Source organism: Melopsittacus undulatus, chromosome 3 (assembly GCF_012275295.1).
Source record: "Melopsittacus undulatus isolate bMelUnd1 chromosome 3, bMelUnd1.mat.Z, whole genome shotgun sequence".
Classification (NCBI taxonomy): domain Eukaryota; kingdom Metazoa; phylum Chordata; class Aves; order Psittaciformes; family Psittaculidae; genus Melopsittacus; species Melopsittacus undulatus.
The window spans coordinates 73,822,384-73,827,233 of record NC_047529.1 but is presented as its reverse complement, the minus strand read 5'-3'; positions in this window follow the sequence as shown (position 1 = coordinate 73,827,233).

Sequence of the window (4,850 nt, the reverse complement as noted above, 5' to 3'; positions counted from 1 at the left end):
GCGCCGCCGCCGCTACCTCAGGCTCATGGCGGGGCCGTCGCGGCCGCGCTGCGCTGCGCCGCGCCCGCGGTGGGCGGCAGGGCCCGGGGGGCCGGGACGGGGAGGGCGAAAGGCGTGTCCCGCTCGGCCGCCGCCGCCTCGCTTCCTCCCGGAGCAGGCGCGGGCGCTGGCGGCAGCGGGAAGCGGAGCGCGCTGGGGAGGGCTGGGGCTGAGCCAGGCGCGGGGAGCGGGAGGGGCTTATCGGGAGGGGGAAAGCCCAGCTCCCGCCGCCACGGGGAGGGGGTCGTCACCGGTGGCAGGGGGCGGGGGGCGCAGCGCCTCCCGGGAGGAGGCAGAGCGCTCCCCGCTCCTGGAGCAGGAGAGGGAACCGGGCTCCCGCCGCTGGCGGGGCGGGGCGGGTGGTCGCGCCGGGAAGCGCTGCCGTGGGTCGTACGGCGGTGGGTTTGGAGCGCGGGCGAACGGGACCTAAGGATGCCGCGGTCTCCGTGCGCTCTTCTCGCAGGAGCCCCGGTTCCGGCCCGTGCGGGGAGGGCCGGGCTCCGGCTCGGCATCCCCGGCGGTGTGAATGTCCCAGGCGGGGAACAGTTGGGAAATGTCACCTGGCGGTGCAAGAATAAAAGGGTGGGAGGGTGTGCGTCAAAAGCAAGTAGTCTCGTGTTTGGGGGGCGGGTTAGGAAGCACAAAGCCTTACAACATTGCAGCCCTGAGATGAGATTTTTCGTCTCAGGTTGTTACTGGCAGGAGTAGCTCCGTGGGTGATGGAGAGCAGCGATGAACATTTAGAATACGTAGCAGTTAGATGAAGGCTGACAAACTGGGCTGAAGTGGAGCTGGAAGCCACCCTGCCTCAAGGGAGGCGTTGTGGAAGGGCAGCAGCCTCAGCTTCTGCAGGAATCCGAACTCGGTGAGAGGCACTGTGAAATACTGGTAACGAATATTCACAGGACTCTTGCACCCGTTGAGGCGAGATGCTGCCAACCAGCTGTAAAACTGGTGGTCACATTGGTACCTACCAGTTTATCCAACTTGAGAATAGAAAGTACAACCTGTTATAAGAACCATCTCCCATCTCCCGATCTGAGCAATTACGCCAAGCCTGGCAACCTTTTCCTTGCACATAAATTAACTTTTTTTCCTTATGACCCAGATCCTGCAGATTAAATTTCCATGATTCCCTTACAGAAGAAGTACACAGGCGTGCAAGAATGCGCATTCACAGAGCAGTTATGGTTAGTGGTCTGTAACTGATCCAGGCTGCAAGGATAAGCAGCTTGCATGATTTGGGCTTTAGAGGTAAAGTCAAAGTGGTAGGTCAAAATCTGTAATAAGTGAGGTCTGTCTGATGGAAAGGTGCCACATTTTGTGAGTTACAATTTATCTGCAGTGACTGGCCTGCAGATACTGATTTCCTGGAACAGTTCCCAGATTTCTTTGTATTAGAAGCTGAATGTACATCCTGGATCATCTTGTACCCGTAGCCAGGGCCTTGGTTTTCCAAGAAAATTAGCCACTGTATTTTCAAATGCTCTTGAAGCAGTTGTCACAAGTTTTGAGTCACATGGCCTAGTTTCTTTGCCTGGAGGCATCAACATTTTAGAGATTTTAAGGCATTTTTCTGTGTTGGTGGAAACCCTCTGAAATTATGTGGTTTTCAGTATCTTGCATTCCTGTAGCTGAATGTCCTGCCTACCTTACGTCACAGATTTAAAGTGTCCAGCCATCTCCCAACCCACCAGCTGCAGAAGTTCAGTTTGTTTTGGCAAGAGCAAATCTCACCCCTAGTTCTTAAGGTTTACAAGACCAAACCGAATGGATCCCTTCCACTACTATACTTGCAGGCTCATAAACATGCTGCCTGCAGTAACAGGGGGTCAAGCCTTCAAGGAAATCTTTTCAAGTCTTCATGTGCCTGTAAAACAGTGAAAACCCCATGGATGTGCAAGAGGGGCCTGATTCTCATGTCCAGAGCATTGGACTAAATGGCTTAGTTTGAGACAAGGAAGCAGCTCCTTACTGTTAATTGGAGCAGCTGAAGGAGTAACTGCTTAAATGCTTTGGATGGGTACAAATGTGTAACATCTCAAGCATCAGTTTTGCAAAATTTAAGCTTCCTGGTTTGCAAGGTGAAATCTTGGTGATGTCCAGTCAGCCTTTACACTTTGCGAGGGTTGTGCCATGTGTAGGTGAGACTTTCTCAGGGTGAAATCATAGAAGTACATGCAGAGATCAAGTGATTCATGACACTTTCAGTAGTCATGGAGATCTGCTGTAATGTTCTAGGGGTGAAAAGAAGTCTTCCACAAGTGTGGCAAGTACCTGCTGGCTCACGCAGAGGAGCTGTCTGCCTCTCAGGCTTTTCTTGTTCAAATCTACTTAATAAAGTAGTGAGAAGTCCTCTCTGGGTACAGAGCACCATAACTAAATGCATATCCAAATGAAAGGCATCTTGTTAACAATGCTGAGGACAGATTTGTAGCTGTGTGGCAAAACGTCCTGAACCAAAGACCTGTGTCAGTTAACAAAGAACAGATAGATTGTGAGTATCAGCAGGATGTCCTAGGTAATCACAGCAAGGTGGAATTTCCTCTCTGAAGTGAGATGATGCCAGCTAAGATGACTTGGTAAAGACAAACTGGGCATCATTAATGGCATCAGATCCCCTATGGCATCAGAAAAGGAGTAGCCTTTACCTAGGCGATTCAGGGATTCCCATGGCTCTGAGCCAGTCATGAACTAGTGATGTAACCTAGGGCAAGTTTTTGGCAGAGCAGCAACTAGGAGCAGGCATGCTAGGTAGGAGAAGGCTCAAGGTACATACAAGTTTTGGACAGGGAAACTCATCTCAGCATGATGCTACTGTGTATGCTGCTTAATTTCCTTTGCCTGGTTTGGCAGAGGAACTAGACTGCCACAGCCTCGTGGTACATGCACTTTCCTACTTAGCCCTGCAGTTGTTTGTGGGGTAATGAGCAAACTCCAAAAATGCAGTTGATATGCTGGAGGGAAGGGATGCTATCCAGAGGGACCTGGACACACTTGTAAGATGGGCTGATGCCAGCCTTATGAAGTTTAACCATGTCAAGTGCAAGGTCCTACATCTGGGTCAGAGCAATCCCAGGCACAGCTACAGGTTGGGCAGAGAAGAGATTCAGAGCAGCCCTGTGGAGAAGGACTTGGGGGTGTTGGTTGATGAGAAAATGAACATGAGCCAGCTGCAGTGTGCACTTACAGCCCAGAAAGCCAACCGTATTCTGGGCTGCATAAAAAAGAACGTGACCAGCAGATCGAAGGAGGTGACCCTGCCTCTCTACTCTGGTCTTGTGAGACCTTACTTGGAGTATTGTGTGCAGTTCTGGTGTCCTCAACATAAAAAGGACATGGAACTATTGGAACAAGTCCAGAGGAGGGCCACAAGGATGATCAGGGGACTGGAGCACCTCCCGTATGAAGACAGGCTGAGAAAGTTGGGGCTGTTCAGCCTGGAGAAGAGAAGGCTGCGTGGAGACCTCATAGCAGCCTTCCAATATCTGAAGGGGGCCTATAAGGATGCTGGGGAGGGACTCTTTATTAGGGACTGTAGTGATAGGACAAGGGGTAATGGGTTAAAACTTAAACAGGGGAAGTTTAGATTGGATATAAGGAAGAAGTTCTTTATTGAAAGGGTGGTGAGGCACTGGAATGGGCTGCCCAGGGAAGTTGTGAATGCTCCACCCCTGTTGGTGTTCAAGGCCAGGCTGGACAGATCCTTGGGTGACATGGTTTAGTGTGAGGTGTCCCTGCACATGGCAAGGGGGGTGGAACTAGATGATCTTAAGGTCCTTTCCCATCCTAACTATTCTGTGATTCTACAAGGATCACTTCACATGAGGGTGAGGGGTCCCCACCAGCCTCTCCACAAAGGCCCTCCCATTCCCCATCCCATGGGGCTTAGGTGGCTTTGCTTGGGTATGCAGGTCCTTACTGCACATCATCAGCCAGGACTTGTCCTGGAGATGCATCTTTCTGATGAGTACAGTCAGTCCACACTAGCCAGTACTGCAGATTATCTCTTCCCAGTCCAAACCTTTGCAGAACCCTTGTTTCTCATAAGTCAGAAATAAGCATCTCTGTCTATATATAGTTCATAGGGTTGTTGTGACCATTTCACTCTGAAATTAGTTATTTTAAAAGCCAGGTCAAGTAGTTACATTACTCACACAAATTTTGAAGAGCTTAACCGGATTTCTGTTCACACTTGGATCTTTTCCATTTATCATACTTTCTCAGGAGTTCCTTTATCAGAATAGACATGATCTCCTTTAATAATTAAACAAGGAAGATGTTAGGAAAGCAAGCCACCCTTCACAGCCATGTGGAATTTCCTCATTCTCATTTATTTGTATTTTTTACTATTTTATTTCTTTCCCTATTCAAAGGGCTAGCTGCAGTCCCAGAAAGCTGACCTTCACTTGCTTGATTTCCAGACATTCACAGAATCTTAAATCTCACTGAATCTTGATTTAGAGCATAAAAGACACCTTGAAACCCGGTTGTAGTAGTGTGAACACCATCACATTTGTCTACTTCAAAAGAAGTGCATATTGAAAGGATCAAGAGACTTTGAGAAAATGTACTGTTTTGTACGGGAAAGAAAAATTCCCATAAGCAATATATTCTGGGTTTAAAAAATGAGCTTGAAAACATTAATAATAGAAAGTGGTCATTCTCCTCCTATTCCCTGTTATTAAAGCCCTTAGCTGAGTGCCTGGGAACATCTGCACTGCAGCTCTCCTTTCCTCAGTGACTTTGGCTGAGACTCAGAAAGTGAGAGATGAAGAGACGTCAGCCCTTCAGCCCACTCTTTAAGTAGT